Source organism: Entelurus aequoreus, linkage group LG22, assembly GCF_033978785.1.
Source record: "Entelurus aequoreus isolate RoL-2023_Sb linkage group LG22, RoL_Eaeq_v1.1, whole genome shotgun sequence".
In the NCBI taxonomy this organism is placed as follows: domain Eukaryota; kingdom Metazoa; phylum Chordata; class Actinopteri; order Syngnathiformes; family Syngnathidae; genus Entelurus; species Entelurus aequoreus.
In genome coordinates, this window is record NC_084752.1 from 26,419,225 (window position 1) to 26,438,439 (window position 19,215).

Here is a 19,215-nt window from a genome sequence, read left to right on the forward strand (position 1 = left end):
AACGCTCCACCACTGAGCAACACGCCTATCCGATATTACAAATTTGTTTAATTGTACAAATGGCATTTGTGATTTTGAACAACACTAAAATGAGTTGTACAAGTTGAGACTTTGTTCAAAGGGAGTGGAGTAGGGATGTGCGTATCGATCCTGTGGTATCGATATATCGATACTCACACGCTGCTCATTTGGCATCACTTTTCTGAAAAAAGTATCGATATAAACCAAAAAACGGCGTGTGGGGGGTGCAAGCATCACTTTCAGATGTTTTTGATGACTTACTTAACTTACTATGTGCTGGGACAGCCCTGTACCTGGCAGAGTATAGAGCTGGCCCAGTCACGTGACAGGAGACAGCGAATGAGCGTCGTCAACGTGCAACACACACAGCCAGCCGACAGCGATGCAGCCAGGAATATCCAGTGTTGTCCAATTGTTGCCTTAAAACAGGCATTGTTTTGTTTTTGTTTTTAGTAATGTTTACTGAATATTTTTGTTGAAATGATTATCCTAAATTCAAATAATTTCCACACAGGGGAATTTACTGTTAGTTGAAAATAGGGATGATACTCGAAACCGGTTTTCCCGGTTATTCGATAAGAAAAGAACCGAGTCCTCGGACTCGAATCCCTTTTTGAGAACCGGTACTCGTTATCGAGACCACTATAGAAAAGAAAAGAGTTGGTTCTTCATTCGAATCCCTCGGAACGAATCCCGTCCCGACCAGAAATGCTCCGTGGGACATCACAAGAAATCAGTCACGTAGCTCAGTCATTAGGCGCAGATAGCAAAAGCAGGAAAAAAATGGACGGGAAAAAGCGTTCCAAGGTGTAATAAAGTTCAAAACAAAAGGTATAATCCAATGAATAACTTTACTGAGAGATTTGAGCAGGGTACAAACACATGAAGAACACTTTTACGACCCACCGGAAACATAGCAACCAGGCTAGCAACGCACCTCCTTTACGGCAGCTGTCGCAACGTTCTTAAAACAACCGCAGCACATACATATATATACAACACATCTCCCTTTTTTAACTTTTGTTTTTCTTTCCTTGTAAACAAAACAAAATCACACTGTATATGTGTTGTCGGTCTAATTATAAATAATGCAGACGAGGCGTGTTGGCTGAGTTCTTGACGTTTACTTTCACGGGTGACGACATGCAACACTTTTCGGGGCTACCGCGCATGCTCGTCACTCCCGTTGCATGATGGGTAGTGTAGTTGTTATATTCCCTAGCTCATAACATCTTTCCCCCTATAAAGAAATAATGTTAACTCAATAAAGTGTATTTCTTTTTTTAGCTTTAACTTTTCATTTTTTAGCATTGTAACCACATTTGCAAACAACTTTTCTCTTCATAGAATTTTCTTTCAATAAAGAAATAAAGTGCAAAAATGTCAAAGCATCATAACAAACAGTTATGTCAAATAGCAGCAGAAGTGCACTTTTTGTAGAGCTGTATAATTTCCAGTTTTGTGCCCAAGGGACTGATTTTATTTAACACTATAGTATTATTTATACACCTATAGTGATCACAGAGACAGGTTGTTTTTGTGTTACCTTATATATTTGTTTTTCTGAAAAATCCCACTTAATATCCTTTTGGGTAACAACAGTCAATATTTATTTTTTTTATTTTATTTTTTTAGGGGGGTAACAGTCAATATTTATTTATTTTTTAGATTAAATTGTTTTCTTATATAATAAAAGTGAGCTTTTGTTAAACCAAATATTGTGTTTTTTTTTTTCCATATACAACAACCTATCTGGACTCGATAAGAGAATCGATAAGGAATCGGTTCGATAAGAGGATTCGATAATAGACTCGAACTCGATAATTTCTTATCAAACATCATCCCTAGTTGAAAATAGCTTGAGTATTTAAAACAGGATAAGAAAGAGATACAATTTGGAGATTCTTCATCTTTGCATTAAAGTTTTATTTTTTTCCAAGAAAATCTTGAATATATGATTGAATGTGATTTTCGTTTTAATCTGTAACATGATTTCTTACGTTTCGAAAACATTAGCCTATTTCATATTTCATTAATTGCTAATTATATCACAAACTTTAAAAAATAACTGTAGCTTCTTGCAATTCGGATTTGACTGTTAATTGGAAAGCCCTAATATTTAATTATTATTATATATAATATATAGTTATTATTATATATAATATTTAATTTATTTTTCATATTTATGTTATTTATTTTAATTTTACTTTTATTATATATTGACCATAATACATGTGGTATAAATGGTCTGTAGTTGTCTTGTGATTTGTCTTAAATAATAACAATAGTAATAATATTTTTGACTGACAAAAAATTGCCAATAAGAAATTATTGGTATCGGTATCGGTATCGATGAAAATGCGAGAAAAGGTATCGGTATCGTATCGAATCCTAAAAGTGTGGTATCGCCCATCCCTAGAGTGGAGGAACCTGATGAGGGGGCACCCAGAGTTGAACTGGGGACCTCTTGATCTGCAGTCAAATGCTCTACCACTGAGCTACACCCCCTTTTAAGTATGTTGATTACATTATACAAAACACTTTTTGGGTTTAAAACATTGCTCAAGTAATTTGTATAAAATTAGAAAACACTTGGAAGAAGTAGAGGACTCTGATTAGGGGGTGGCACCCAGAGCTGGAGTCAGGACTTCTTGATCTGCAGTGAAATGCTCTACCAATGAGCTACACCACCTGGCAATGTTGCAGATTTGTCTGTAGAAAACATGCTTGGGGTTTAAAAAATTGCTCAAAAATTATTTTTTTTTAAAGCTCAGAAAAAGTGGTGGACCCTAAAGAGGGGGCACCCAGAGTTGAACCATGGACCTCTTGATCTGCAGTCAAATGCTCTACCACTGAGCTACACCCCCTGTCAAGCATAGTAATTCAATTATACATAACACGATTTGCGTATAAAACACGGCTCAATAAAATTGGAAAAGCTCAGGAAACCATCGGAAAAAGTGGAGCACTCTGATGAGGGGGCGCCCATAGTTCAATTGGGGTCCTTTTTACCTGCAGTCAAATGCTCTACCAGTGAGCTGTAAACCCTGTCCAAAAACCTTGTTTCATCGTACAAAATATGTTTTAGGTTTTGAACATTGCTCATTAAAACGTGTATATATTGGAATTGACCACAAAAGGTAAAGAGGAAAACTTATAAAACTAACTACATTTGAAGTGGACACTTCTTGTTCTGCAGTCAAATGTTCTACCAGTGAGCAACACACCTGTCTGATATTACAAATGTGTTCAATTGTACAAATAGCATTTGTGGTTTTGCACAACGCTAATGAGAGTCGTATAAGTTGAGACTTTGTTCACAGAAGGTGAAGGAACCTGTAGAGGGGGCACCCAGAGTTGAACTGGGGACCTGTTGATCTGCAGTCAAATGCTCTACCACTGAGCTACACCCCCTTTTGTGTATGTTGATTCTATTGTAAAACACTTTTTGGGTTTAAAACATTGCTCAAGAAAATTGTAGAAGAACAAAAAATGCTCAGAAGAAGTAAGGGACTCTGATTAGGGGATGGGGCCCAGAGCTGAACTCGGGACTTCTTGATCTGCGGTCAAATGCTCTACCAATGAGCTACACCACCTGGCAATGTTGCAAATTTGTTTGTACAAAATATGCTTCGGGTTTCAAAAATAGAAGAATATTTTTAAAGCTCAGAAAAAGTGGTGGATCCTGAAGAGGGTCCAGAGTTGAACTAGGGACCTCTTGATCTGCAGTCAAAGGGTCCTCCACTGAGCTACACCCCCTGATAAAGATATAAATTCAATTAGACATAACACGATTTGCGTATAAAACATGGCTCAATAAAATTGGAGAAGCTCAGGAAACCATCGGAAAAAGTGGAGCACTCAGATGAGGGGGCGCCAGAGTTGAATTGGGGACCTTTTTTTTTGTAGTGAAATGCTCTACCAGTGAGCTGCAAACACAATCCAAAAACCTTGTTTCATCATACAAAATATGTTTTAGGTTTTGAAGATTGCTTTTTAAAACTTGTATGTATTGGTATTGACCACAAAAGGACAAAAGGAAAACTTATGAGAGTAACCAGAAATGAAGTAGAGACTTCTTGTTCGGCAGTCAAACGATCCACCACTGAGCAACACGCCTGTCCGATATTACAAATGTGTTTAATTGTACAAATGGCATTTGTGATTTTGAACAACCCTGAAGAGAGTTGTACAAGTTGATACTTTGTTCAAAGGAAGTGGAGGAACCTGATGAGGGGGCGCCCAGAGTTGAACTGGGGACCTCTTGATCTGCAGTCAAATGCTCTACCACTGAGCTACACCCCCTGTTAAACATAGTAATTCAATTTTACATAACACGATTTGCGTATAAAACATGGCTCAATAAAATTGGAAAAGCTCAGGAAACCATCGGAAAAAGTGGAGCACTCTGATGAGGGGGCGCCTAGAGTTGAATTGGGGACCTCTTGATCTGCAGTCAAATGCTCTACCACTGAGCTACACCCCCTGTCAAGCATAGTAATGCAATTATACATAACACGATTTGCGTATAAAACACGGCTCAATAAAATTGGAAAAGCTCAGGAAACCATCGGAAAAAGTGGAGCACTCTGATGAGGGGGCGCCCATAGTTCAATTGGGGACCTTTTTACCTGCAGTCAAATGCTCTACCAGTGAGCTGCAAACACTGTCCAAAAACCTTGTTTCATCGTACAAAATATGTTTTAGGTTTTGAACATTGCTCATTAAAACGTGTATATATTGGAATTGACCACAAAAGGTAAAGAGGAAAACTTATAAAACTAACTACATTTGAAGTGGACACTTGTTCTGCAGTCAAATGTTCTACCAGTGAGCAACACACCTGTCTGATATTACAAATGTGTTCAATTGTACAAATAGCATTTGTGGTTTTGCACAACGCTAATGAGAGTCGTATAAGTTGAGAATTTGTTCACAGAAGGTGAAGGAACCTGTTGAGGGGGCACCCAGAGTTGAACTGGGGACCTGTTGATCTGCAGTCAAATGCTCTACCACTGAGCTACACCCCCTTTTGTGTATGTTGATTCTATTGTAAAACACTTTTTGGGTTTAAAACATTGCTCAAGAAAATTGTAGAAGAACAAAAAATGCTCAGAAGAAGTAAGGGACTCTGATTAGGGGGTGGGGCCCAGAGCTGAACTCGGGACTTCTTGATCTGCAGTCAAATGCTCTACCAATGAGCTACACCACCTGGCAATGTTGCAAATTTGTTTGTACAAAATATGCTTCGGGTTTCAAAAATAGAAGAATATTTTTAAAGCTCAGAAAAAGTGGTGGATCCTGGAGAGGGTCCAGAGTTGAACTAGGGACCTCTTGATCTGCAGTCAAAGGGTCCTCCACTGAGCTACACCCCTTGATAAAGATCTAAATTCAATTAGACATAACACGATTTGCGTATAAAACATGGCTCAATAAAATTGGAGAAGCTCAGGAAACCATCGGAAAAAGTGGAGCACTCAGATGAGGGGGCGCCAGAGTTGAATTGGGGACCTTTTTTATCTGTAGTGAAATGCTCTACCAGTGAGCTGCAAACACAATCCAAAAACCTTGTTTCATCATACAAAATATGTTTTAGGTTTTGAACATTGCTTTTTAAAACTTGTATGTATTGGTATCGACCACAAAAGGACAAAAGGAAAACTTATGAGAGTAACCAGAAATGAAGTAGAGACTTCTTGTTCTGCAGTCAAACGATCCACCACTGAGCAACACGCCTGTCCGATATTACAAATTTGTTTAATTGTACAAATGGCATTTGTGATTTTGAACAACACTAAAAAGAGTTGTACAAGTTGATACTTTGTTCAAAGGAAGTGGAGGAACCTGATGAGGGGGCGCCCAGAGTTGAACTGGGGACCTCTTGATCTGCAGTCAAATGCTCTACCACTGAGCTACACCCCCTGTTAAACATAGTAATTCAATTTTACATAACACGATTTGCGTATAAAACATGGCTCAATAAAATTGGAGAAGCTCAGGAAACCATCGGAAAAAGTGGAGCACTCTGATGAGGGGGCGCCTAGAGTTGAATTGGGGACCTTTTTACCTGCAGTCAAATGCTCTACCAGTGAGCTGCAAACACTGTCCAAAAACCTTGTTTCATCGTACAAAATATGTTTTAGGTTTTGAACATTGCTCATTAAAACGTGTATATATTGGAATTGACCACAAAAGGTAAAGAGGAAAACTTATAAAACTAACTACATTTGAAGTGGACACTTCTTGTTCTGCAGTCAAATGTTGTACCAGTGAGCAACACACCTGTCTGATATTACAAATGTGTTCAATTGTACAAATAGCATTTGTGGTTTTGCACAACGCTAATGAGAGTCATATAAGTTGAGTCTTTGTTCACAGAAGGTGAAGGAACCTGATGAGGGGGCACCCAGAGTTGAACTGGGGACCTGTTGATCTGCAGTCATGTGCTCTACCACTGAGCTACACCCCCTTTTATGTATGTTGATTCTATTATAAAAACACTTTTTGGTTTTAAAACATTGCTCAAAAAAAAAGTAGAAGAACAAAAAATGCTCAAAAGAAGTAGGGGATTCTGATTAGGGGGTGGCGCCCAGAGCTGAACTCAGGAGTTCTTGATCTGCAGTCAAATGCTCTACCGATGAGCTACACCACCTAGCAATGTTGCAAATTTGTTTGTACAAAATATGCTTGGGGTTTAAAAAATTGCTCAAGAAAATTTTTAAAACTCAGAAAAAGTGGTGGATCCTGAAGAGGGTCCAGAGTTGAACTAGGGACCTCTTGATCTGCAGTCAAAGGGTCCTCCACTGAGCTACACCCCCTGATAAAGATAATAATTCAATTAGACATAACACAATTTGGGTATAAAACATGGCTCAATAAGATTGGAGAAGCTCAGGAAACCATCGGAAAAAGTGGAGGACTCTGATGAGGGGGCGCCCAGATTTTAACTGGGGACCTTTTTGCCCGCAGTCAAACGCTCCACCACTGAGCAACACGCCTGTCCGATATTACGAATTTGTTTAATGTACAAATGGAATTTGTGATTTTGATTAACACTAAAAAGAGTTGTACAAGTTGAGACTTTGTTCAAAGGAAATGGAGGAACCTGATGAGGGGGCACCCAGAGCTGAACTGGGGACCTCTTGATCTGCAGTCAAATGCTCTACCATTGACCTACACCCCCTGTTAAGTAAGCCGATTCCATTATACAAAGCACTTTTTGGGTTTAAAACATTGCTCAAGTAATTTGTAGAAAATCCGAAAACACTCGGAAGAAGTAGAGGACTCTGATTAGGGGGTGGCACCCAGAGCTGGACTCGGGACTTCTTGATCTGCAGTGAAATGCTCTACCAATGAGCTACACCACCTGGCAATGTTGCAGATTTCTCTGTAGAAAACATGCTTGGGGTTTAAAAAATTGCTCAAGAATTATTTTTTTTAAAGCTCAGAAAAAGTGGCAGACCCTGAAGAGGGGGCACCCAGAGTTGAACTGGGGACCTCTTGATCTGCGGTCAAACGCTCTACCACTGAGCTACACCTCCTGTTAAGCAGAGTAATTCAATTATACATAACACGATTTGCGTATAAAACACGGCTCAATAAAATTGGAGAAGCTCAGGAAACCATCGGAAAAAGTGGAGCACTCTGATGAGGGGGCGCCCAGAGTTGAATTGGGGACCTTTTTACCTGCAGTCAAATGCTCTACCAGTGAGCTGCAAACCCTGTCCAAAAATCTTGTTTCATCGTACAAATTATGTTTTAGGTTTTGAACATTGCTCATTAAAACATGTATATATTGGAATTGACCACAAAAGGTAAAAAGGAAAAATTATAAAACTAACGACATTTGAAGTGGACACTTCTTGTTCTGCAGTCAAATGTTCTACCAGTGAGCAACACACCTGTCTGATATTACAAATGTGTTCAATTGTACAAATAGCATTTGTGGTTTTGCACAACGCTAATGAGAGTCTGATGAGGGGAAAAAGTGTAGGACTCTGATGAGGGGGCGCCCAGATTTGAACTGGGGACCTTCTTACCCGCAGTCAAACGCTCCACCACTGAGCAACACGCCTATCCGATATTACAAATTTGTTTAATTGTACAAATGGTATTTGTGATTTTGATCAACACTAAATTGAGTTGTACAAGTTGAGACTTTGTTCAAAGAGAGTGGAGGAACCTGATGAGGGGGCACCCAGAGTTGAACTGGGGACCTCTTGATCTGCAGTCAAATGCTCTACCACTGAGCTACACCCCCTTTTAAGTATGTTGATTACATTATACAAAACACTTTTTGGGTTTAAAACATTGCTCAAGTAATTTGTATAAAATTAGAAAACACTTGGAAGAAGTAGAGGACTCTGATTAGGGGGTGGCACCCAGAGCTGGAGTCAGGACTTCTTGATCTGCACTGAAATGCTCTACCAATGAGCTACACCACCTGGCAATGTTGCAGATTTGTCTGTAGAAAACATGCTTGGGGTTTAAAAAATTGCTCAAGAATTATTTTTTTTTAAAGCTCAGAAAAAGTGGTGGAGCCTAAAGAGGGGGCAACCAGAGTTGAACTGGGGACCTCTTGATCTGCAGTCAAATGCTCTACCACTGAGCTACATCCCCTGTCAAGCATAGTAATGCAATTATACATGACAGGATTTGCGTATAAAACACGGCTCAATAAAATTGGAAAAGCTCAGGAAACCATCGGAAAAAGTGGAGCACTCTGATGAGGGGGCGCCCATAGTTCAATTGGGGACCTTTTTACCTGCAGTCAAATGCTCTACCAGTGAGCTGCAAACACTGTCCAAAAACCTCGTTTCATCGTACAAAATATGTTTTAGGTTTTGAACATTGCTCATTAAAACGTGTATATATTGGAATTGACCACAAAAGGTAAAGAGGAAAACTTATAAAACTAACTACATTTGAAGTGGACACTTCTTGTTCTGCAGTCACATGTTCTACCAGTGAGCAACACACCTGTCTGATATTACAAATGTGTTCAATTGTACAAGTAGCATTTGTGGTTTTGCACAACGCTTGTATAAGTTGAGACTTTGTTCACAGAAGGTGAAGGAACCTGTTGAGGGGGCACCCAGAGTTGAACTGGGGACCTGTTGATCTGCAGTCAAATGCTCTACCACTGAGCTACACCCCCTTTTGTGTATGTTGATTCTATTGTAAAACACTTTTTGGGTTTAAAACATTGCTCAAGAAAATTGTAGAAGAACAAAAAATGCTCAGAAGAAGTAAGGGACTCTGATTAGGGGGTGGGGCACAGAGCTGAACTCGGGACTTCTTGATCTGCAGTCAAATGCTCTACCAATGAGCTACACCACCTGGCAATGTTGCAAATTTGTTTGTACAAAATATGCTTGGGGTTTCAAAAATAGCTCAAGAAAATTTTTAAAGCTCAGAAAAAGTGGTGGATCCTGAAGAGTGTCCAGCAGAGGTGGGACCAAGTCATTGCTTTGCAAGTCACAAGTAAGTCTCAAGTCTTTGCCCTCAAGTCTCGAGTCAAGTCCCGAGTCAAGACAGGCAAGTCCCGAGTCAAGTCCAAAGTCAAGACTGGAAAGTCTCAAGTCAAGTCACAAGTCCTGCATTTTGAGTTTCGAGTCCTTTCAAGTCCTTTTAACCACAGACTAATATTTTTACACAGATTGTGTATGCTTTTAAACCGCTGTATTTATTTATTAAAACAAGTGCATTTGAAATAGCAGGAAAAAAAATAGTACTGACATTGCAATTCATAATAGCACTATTAACCAGTCATTTTAATAGTTTAAACAATTTTAAACATTTAACTCATTCCTTTACAGAATAAACACATTTGCAAAAACAAGTGCAACTGTACTTATTTGTACAAAAGTGTTAACATTGTATTTCCATGGCATATTGCATTGTAACTAGTTCCACAGCAGTTTCTATTCTGTTCTTACCTTATCTCATTGATCTCATCTCATACTGTATGTGTGTTTATTTGTGCGTACACATGAAAAACATAAATACATGAACATAACAATGAACAGAGTTGTACTTTTTAGATGTCAGGGCCCTATGCAATATGTACACATATTCTTAATATAGTATACATTTCAACTGACCTTTATTTGACTATGTTTGTCTTTTTGTAGGTGGCTAAAATATGCGGTGCTGCTGACCGCCGTCTAACGTTATGTTACTGTGTGTGATACATTGACTAACGTGACGTTATTTGTAGGTACCTCATGCAACCCTGCTTAAAAAAATCACTTGACAAAAAGTATAAATAAGGTAGCAAACTGCAGTGGACGCAACATATTGCTGTGTTTGAAATGATGTTATAACCATAGACATCTTTTAAGTAGACGCAGTATTGGTTGCTGTGACGCGAGCAAATTGCATCTTGAAGTGGTGATGAGGACCCGACGAGCAGCCTAAACTGACAGTTGACAGGTAGAAAACAAAGATGCCGGGCTGATGTTCAGCGTTTTCCTGCTCAAATGAGCGGACTGTTGAAAATAGGAATCGGGGGATTACTTTTCACAAGTAAGATTTAACATTAACGTACTATTGGTTGTATTTTATGAAAATAACATTACCACAGAGTTCAGAAGGAGCAAAGATCTTCAATATTTGTATGTGAAAATCACAAAGAAATCTTCTGGGGGAGGATGACGCCCCTACAGGGGTTTGGTTTACAAACTTTCAGCCCCACCTAAAACAAAATTCACCAGCCACCACTGATTATGATGCATTCTCATTTTAGGCAAAATATAAGACAATACTTTCTTAACAGTATAATTGTAACCAGGAATAAGTCTTCAAGTAACAATATTCAAATACTAACATTGTTGGGTAAGACAGCATTTGGTTTTATTCTGAATCCAGTAAAACAGATTGGTGGTTTTAGCTGATATAAAGACTTTCAGGTGTTTATATATGTTTAAGTATTTGGCAGACGCTTTTATCCAAAGCGACATACATAAAAAATACATATATAACAATCACTGTAAACATGATCATTTAAGGGAAGAATGTAATACAAAATATCAATACAAAGTGTCAAGACAGAATAAACTCTCTGCTGCTGCAGCAACAGAGATACGGTCTATAAGATATATAGATATCTAATGTATTCATACATTGTTTATGTAGGATATACGCATGTATATATAACGTAATCATATTGTTTCTTCAATTTAAAAATAGCTGACCGTTTTTTCCCCTTTCTCTGGGCTTATATTCCCAGTTTTGATCTCGGACGTCTGGTCACTTATAGCATATAAGAATATTATATTACTGTTAAGCAAACTATGAATAATAAAACATGTGTCCGTTATCATAGCTACACGTATGACAAAAAAGCGCGTGAAAATGAGTGGTATTCAGTGAGGTAAAATGAATTAAATGCGCTGACAGTTCATTGCTCCTGCCAAATGAATTGCACTAGTGGAGCGGATCACCACTCCAAGATGGCGGCCCCGCGTCCGTCTGCGCCAGTAGGCAGTAGCGCTCGATGCTGCGTCTACTTATAAGATGTCTATGGTTATGACGTTAGCAGTGAGTTTACAGCCTCACTGATTTAACTACACAGCAAACAAAAGTCATGTTACTTAGCCAATAAACGTTATCTTACATTCATAACTTACCCTTCTTTGTGCAACTTCAAATGTCGAACGAAGTTGGAAGTTGTTGCGTCTCCGTCTGTAATATTCGAACTGCGTGATTTGCATACGGCAATTCGTTTTTTGTTGACCAAGTCGTAGTTTTTATACCCGAACGAAACCAACTTTGGTATAAATCTTTCTCACTGGCGCGTTGTTTGACAACTCTTGTTCATTGGTTGTCCTGCAATTTGATTGGCTGAATGCTGTGTGATGAAAACAATGTAGATCTAATTTGATTGGCTGTTGTACTGAGAGCACACCAGCTGACACGCAGCACACACGCTGGTAGACAGACACGTACAAAATTAAAGCTACGGAGCGCTCCCAAATAACTTTTTAAACTTTAGGTTTTGGAGAAAGTAGCAAGTCATGTCAAGTCAAAAGGCTCAAGTCCAAGTGAAGTCACAAGTCATTGATGTTAAAGTCTAAGTCGAGTTGCAAGTCTCTTTACATTTTGTCAAGTCGAGTCTAAAGTCATCAAATTCATGACTCGAGTCTGACTCGAGTCCAAGTCATGTGACTCGAGTCCACACCTCTGGTGTCCAGAGTTGAACTAGGGACCTCTTGATCTGCAGTCAAAGGGTCCTCCACTGAGCTACACCCCCTGATAAAAAGATAAATTCAATTAGACATAACACGATTTGCGTATAAAACACGGCTCAATAAAATTGGAGAAGCTCAGGAAACCATCGGAAAAAGTGGAGCACTCAGATGAGGGGGCGCCAGAGTTGAATTGGGGACCTTTTTATCTGCAGTGAAATGCTCTACCAGTGAGCTGCAAACACAATCCAAAAACCGTGTTTCATCATACAAAATATGTTTTAGGTTTTGAACATTGCTTTTTAAAACTTGTATGTATTGGTATTGACCACAAAAGGACAAAAGGAAAACTTATGAGAGTAACCAGAAATGAAGTAGAGACCTCTTGATCTGCAGTCAAAGGGTCCTCCACTGAGCTACACCCCCTGATAAAGATAATAATTCAATTAGACATAACACAATTTCCGTATAAAACATGGCTCAATAAGATTGGAGAAGCTCAGGAAACCATCGGAAAAAGTGTAGGGCTCTGATGAGGGGGCGCCCAGATTTGAATTGGGGAACTTCTTACCCGCAGTCAAACGCTCCACCGCTGAGCAACACAACACGCCTGTCTGAAATTACAAATTTGTTTAATTGTACAAATGGCATTTGTGATTTTGAACAACACTAAAATGAGTTGTACAAGTTGAGACTTTGTTCAAAGGGAGTGGAGGGACCTGATGAGGGGGCACCCAGAGTTGAACTGGGGACCTCTTGATCTGCAGTCAAATGCTCTACCACTGAGCTACACCCCCTTTTAAGTATGTTGACTACATTATACAAAACACTTTTTGGGTTTAAAACATTGCTCAAGTAATTTGTATAAAATTAGAAAACACTCGGAAGAAGTAGAGGACTCTGATTAGGGGGTGGCACCCAGAGCAGGACTCGGGACTTCTTGATCTGCAGTGAAATGCTCTACCAATGAGCTACACCACCTGGCAATGTTGCAGATTTCTCTGTAGAAAACATGCTTGGGGTTTAAAAAATTGCTCAAGAATAATTTTTTTTTAAAGCTCAGAAAAAGTGGTGGACCCTAAAGAGGGGGAACCCAGAGTTGAACTGGGGACCTCTTGATCTGCAGTCAAATGCTCTACCACTGAGCTACACCCCCTGTCAAGCATAGTAATTCAATTATACATAACACGATTTGCGTATAAAACACGGCTCAATAAAATTGGAAAAGCTCAGGAAACCATCGGAAAAAGTGGAGCACTCTGATGAGGGGGCGCCCAGAGTTCAATTGGGGACCTTTTTACCTGCAGTCAAATGCTCTACCAGTGAGCTGCAAACCCTGTCCAAAAACCTTGTTTCATTGTAAAAAATATGTTTTAGGTTTTGAACATTGCTCATTAAAACGTGTATATATTGGAATTGACCACAAAAGGTAAAGAGGAAAACTTATAAAACTAACTACATTTGAAGTGGACACTTCTTGTTCTGCAGTCAAATGTTCTACCAGTGAGCAACACACCTGTCTGATATTACAAATGTGTTCAATTGTACAAATAACATTTGTGGTTTTGCACAACGCTAATGAGAGTCGTATAAGTTGAGACTTTGTTCACAGAAGGTGAAGGAACCTGTTGAGGGGGCACCCAGAGTTGAACTGGGGACCTGTTGATCTGCAGTCAAATGCTCTACCACTGAGCTACACCCCCTTTTGTGTATGTTGATTCTATTGTAAAACACTTTTTGGGTTTAAAACATTGCTCAAGAAAATTGTAGAAGAACAAAAAATGCTCAGAAGAAGTAAGGGACTCTGATTAGGGGATGGGGCCCAGAGCTGAACTCGGGACTTCTTGATCTGCAGTCAAATGCTCTACCAATGAGCTACACCACCTGGCAATGTTGCAAATTTGTTTGTACAAAATATGCTTGGGGTTTCAAAAATAGCTCAAGAAAATTTTTAAAGCTCAGAAAAAGTGGTGGATCCTGAAGAGGGTCCAGAGTTGAACTAAGGACCTCTTGATCTGCAGTCAAAGGGTCCTCCACTGAGCTACACCCCCTGATAAAGAGATAAATTCAATTAGACATAACACGATTTGCGTATAAAACACGGCTCAATAAAATTGGAGAAGCTCAGGAAACCATTGGAAAAAGTGGAGCACTCAGATGAGGGGGCGCCAGAGTTGAATTGGGGACCTTTTTATCCGTAGTGAAATGCTCTACCAGTGAGCTGCAAACACAATCCAAAAACCTTGTTTCATCATACAAAATATGTTTTAGGTTTTGAACATTGCTTTTTAAAACTTGTATGTATTGGTATTGACCACAACAGGACAAAAGGAAAACTTATGAGAGTAACCAGAAATGAAGTAGAGACTTCTTGTTCGGCAGTCAAAGGGTCCACCACTGAGCAACACGCCTGTCCGATATTACAAATTTGTTTAATTGTACAAATGGCATTTGTGATTTTGAACAACACTAAAAAGAGTTGTACAAGTTGATACTTTGTTCAAAGGAAGTGGAGGAACCTGATGAGGGGGCACCCAGAGTTGAACTGGGGACCTCTTGATCTGTAGTCAAAGGGTCCTCCACTGAGCTACACCCCCTGATAAAGATATTAATTCAATTAGACATAAAACAATTTGCGTATAAAACATGGCTCAATAAGATTGAAGAAGCTCAGGAAACCATCAGAAAAAGTGGAGGACTATGATGAGGGGGCGCCAGAGTTGAATTGGGGACCTTTTTATCCGCAGTCAAATGCTCTACCAGTGAGCGGCAAACACAATCCAAAAACCTTGTTTTATCATACGAAATATATTTTAGGTTTTGAACATTGCTTTTTAAAACTTTTATTTATTGGTATTGACCACAAAAAGAAAAGAGGAAAACATATGAGAGTAACCAGATTTGAAGTGAACACTTCTTGTTCAGCAGTTAAACGCTGCACCACTGAGCAAAACACCTGTCCGAAATTACAAATTTGTTTAATTGTAAAAACAGCGCCTGTGGTTTTGAACAATGCTAATGAGGGTCGTAGAAGTTGTGACTTTGTTCAAAGGAAGTGCAGGAACCTGATGAGGGGGCCCCCAGAGTTGAACTGGGGACATCTTGATTTGCAGTCAAATGTTCTACCACTGAGCTACACCCCTTGATAAGCATGATAATTCAATTATACATAACACAATTTGCGTATAAAACACGGCTCAAAAAAATTGGAGACGCTCAGGAAACCATCCGAAAAAGTGGAGGACTCTGATGAGGGGGGAGCCAGAGTTGAATTGGGGACCTTTTTATCCGCAGTCAAATGCTCTACCAGTCAGCTGAAAACCATGTCCAAGAATATTGTTTCATCGTACAAAGTATGTTTTAGGTTTTGAGCAATACTTTTTAAAACTTGTATGTATTGGTATTGACCACAAAAGGTAAAAAGGAAAACTTATGAGAGTAACCAGATTTGAAGTTGAGACCCTTTGATCTCCAGTCAAATGCTCTACGACTGAGCTACTCCCCCTTATATGCACAATGATTCCATTATACAAAACACTTTTTGCTCAAGAAGATTGTAGAAAATCAGAAAACCCTCGGAAGAAGTGGCTGACTCTGATTAGGGAGTGGCGCCAAGAGGTGAACTGGGCACCTCTTGATTTGCAGTCAAATGCTCTACCAATGAGGTACACCATCTGCCATCATCACAGATTTAATTGTACAAAACTTGTTTGGGGTTTAAAAAATTGTCCCAACAAATTGTAGAATCTCATAGAGAAGGCCCATCGTTGAACAGTTTTTTCTTTAGCCCACTCATTGTTGCAAATTGGTTCTGCTGTTAACGCATTAGCAGTAGAAAAAGTGTACCTGGGCCGTGCAATCAATCAACTATACCAGTGGTCCCCAACCTTTTTGTAACTGCGGACCGGTCAACGCTTGAAAATTTGCCCCACGAACCGGGAGGAGGGGGATATTTTTTATTTATTTATTTTTTTTTTGTCATAAAAAAATACAATCATGCGTGCCTACGGACTGTATCCCTACAGACTGTATTGATCTATATTGATATATAATGTAGGAACCAGAAATATTAATAACAGAAAGAAACAACTCTTTTGTGTGAATGAGTGTAAATGGGGGAGGGAGGTTTTTTGGGTTAGTGCACTAATTGTAAGTGTATCTTAAAAAAAATATATATATATATATTTTTTTTTCTTGTGCGGTCCGGTACCAATCGATCCACGGACCGGTACCGGGCCGCGGCCCGGTGGTCGGTGACCACTGAACTATACTTCTATTGCGCCACTCTGTGGAATTACTTGGTATTACAGGACAATTAATGTGGTCCTAATTATTACAGAATTTGCTCAATTCTGTTTTATTTTTTGGCGGGCCGGATCAAAAAGACCATAGTTTGCCCACCCCTGCCCTACGCTGACCTGGGACATTGACTAAAGCCCTGTGGCCAATTAAGTTTCTGCATCTCCTTTTTGTAGTGATTGAACCTGATTGGTTCAATTATGTATCGTTGAACCTGAATGTTCGGGCTACAGTTTTTTTTTGGATTGCATAAACACTCTAATAAAAAGTCTTACACAATTATTAAAAACCTTACACTCCAGGAGCAAAACATCGGACCAGATTAGCACAACAATAAGCACAATATCGGCTTCACACTTTTTGCAAACCACTGAACACAGTGAATTGCAAAAAAAGATGCATATCATTGATTGATTGATTGAATCTTTTATTAGTAGATTGCACAGTGCAGTTCAATTGACCACTAAATGATAACACCCGAATAAGTTTTTCCACTTGTTTAAGTCGGGGTCCACTTAAATTGATTCATGATGCAGATGTATACTATCATCATAATACAGTCATCACACAGATAATCATCAGAGTTTATACATTGCAATTATTTATATTATATACAATCCGGGGTGTGGGATATGAAGGGGAGGGGGTCGGGGGGGGGGGGGGGTTAGGTTCGGTTGATATCAACACTTCAGTCATCAACAATTGCATCATCAGAGAAATGGACATTGGAACAGTGTAGGTCTGACTTGGTAGGATATGTACAGCAAGTAGTGGACACAGAGAGAGAGAGAGAGAGTGTCACGGCCCAGACGCACACCAGTGCGCAATCATCTGGGATCCTCGCTGAGCGCACCTCCAAGCGCGCTGGCGCGTGTCACTCAAGCTGCTGCTGGCAGCTGCGTTCCATCTTCAATCAACACACCCGGCAGTGATGAGAGGGACGACTACTTAAACAACCGCCACCAGAGATCCTTTGCCAGAACGTAGCAATCTGTACATCGTACGGTACGATGTACAGATTGCTACACAGACATATATATATAAATATATATATGTACAGTTTTTTATCAGGGTATGGCATGAATTCAATTGCACTTTTCTGATAAGGTTTTGATCAGGTACGTGGCAGAGGGGGTTGTTAATCAGTTTCAACTGCATTGGTGTTGATGGAATTAACAACAGCTGCACTAGAAGGGGCAACAACGAGATGGCCCCCAAAACAGGACTGGTTTTGCAGGTGGAGGCCATTTCAACTTCCACCCTCTTGATCTTTTTTAACTGTTTTTCCACAAGTGTTGGCTTTAGCTAGAGTCATTATCACGACTGGGAGCATGAGGCGATTTCTTAACCCTCCTGAAGTTGCGCAGATTGTCCTACTCCTCCAGGATGGCACATCCATGCGTGCTGTTGCAAGAAGATTTGATGTGTCTCCCAGGACAATCTCCAAAGCATGGAGGAGATTCCAGGAGACAGGCAGTTACTCTAGGAGAGCTGGACAGGGCCGTAGACGCTCCTCATCCCAGCAGCAGGACCGATATCTGCTGCTTTGTGCAAGGAGGATCAGGTTGAGCACTGCCCGAGCCCTACAGAGTGATCTCCAGCAGGCTACTGGTGTGAATGTCTCTGCCCAAACAGTCAGAAACAGACTTCACGAGGGTGGCCTCAGGGCACGACGTCCTGTAGTGTGCCCTGTGCTCACTGCTCAGAACCGTGAAGCTCGATTGGCATTTGCCATAGAACACCAGAATTGGCAAGTCCGCCACTGGCGCCCTGTGCTTTTCACAGATGAGAGCAGGTTTACCCTGAACACCTTTGATAGACGTGAAAGGGTCTGGAGAAGCCAAGGAGAGCACTATGCTGCCTGCAACATCATTCAGCATGACCCGTTCGGTGGTGGGTCATTGATGGTCTGGGGAGGCATTTCCATGGAGGGACGAACAGACCTCTACAGGTTAGAGAACGGCTGTCTGACTGCCATTAGGTATCGGGATGAAATCCTTGCAGCCATGGTCAGACCCTACGCTGGTGCAGTAGGTCCTGGGTTCCTTCTGGTCCACGACAATGCCCGGCCTCATGTGGCAAGAGTATGCAGACAGTATCTGGAGGATGAAGAAATTGACACAATTGAATGGCCCTCACGATCACCTGATCTAAACCCGATAGAACACCTCTGGGACATAATGTTTCGGTCCATCAGACGCCGCCAGGTTGCTCCTCAGACTTTACAGGAGCTCACTGATGCCCTTAGACAGATCTGGGAGGACACCCCACAAGACACTATCCGTCCTCACATTAGGAGCATGCCGCGACGTTGTCAAGCATGCATACAAGCACGTGGTGGCCACACAAGATATTGAAAAGAATTTTGAGTTGCAGAAATTTAATTTAGGCAAAATGGGCGAGCCTGCCACATAATTTTTTCACTTTGATTTTTGGGGTGTCTATATACTGAGCCCTCTGTAGGCTGAAAACTTTTATTTCCATCAAAAGATGTGGCATCCTTTTGTTCCTGAGACATTAAAGGCCTACTGAAATTACATGTTTTTATTTAAACGGGGATAGCAGATCCATTCCATGTGTCATAATTGATCATTTCGCGATATTGCCATATTTTTGCTGAAAGGATTTAGTACAGAACAACGACGATAAAGTTCGCAACTTTTGGTTTCTGATAAAAAAAAAGCCTTGCCCCTACCGGAAGTAGCGT

The 19,215-nt window shown here is 40.2% G+C and overlaps 6 non-coding genes across 6 annotated transcripts; all 6 read right to left on the reverse strand.

The window, feature by feature from the left end:
- Positions 1-2,457: 2,457 nt before the first annotated feature.
- On the reverse strand, positions 2,458-2,529 carry trnac-gca (transfer RNA cysteine (anticodon GCA)). The gene has a single exon. It is a non-coding gene; the product is annotated as a tRNA-Cys (tRNA).
- A 1,725-nt stretch (positions 2,530-4,254) lies between these two features.
- On the reverse strand, positions 4,255-4,326 carry trnac-gca (transfer RNA cysteine (anticodon GCA)). The gene has a single exon. It is a non-coding gene; the product is annotated as a tRNA-Cys (tRNA).
- A 1,545-nt stretch (positions 4,327-5,871) lies between these two features.
- Positions 5,872-5,943, reverse strand: trnac-gca (transfer RNA cysteine (anticodon GCA)). The gene has a single exon. It is a non-coding gene; the product is annotated as a tRNA-Cys (tRNA).
- Positions 5,944-8,209: 2,266 nt separating this feature from the next.
- Positions 8,210-8,281, reverse strand: trnac-gca (transfer RNA cysteine (anticodon GCA)). The gene has a single exon. It is a non-coding gene; the product is annotated as a tRNA-Cys (tRNA).
- Positions 8,282-12,934: 4,653 nt separating this feature from the next.
- trnac-gca (transfer RNA cysteine (anticodon GCA)) lies at positions 12,935-13,006 on the reverse strand. Its single transcript has one exon. It is a non-coding gene; the product is annotated as a tRNA-Cys (tRNA).
- A 287-nt stretch (positions 13,007-13,293) lies between these two features.
- On the reverse strand, positions 13,294-13,365 carry trnac-gca (transfer RNA cysteine (anticodon GCA)). Its single transcript has one exon. It is a non-coding gene; the product is annotated as a tRNA-Cys (tRNA).
- Positions 13,366-19,215: the final 5,850 nt, after the last annotated feature.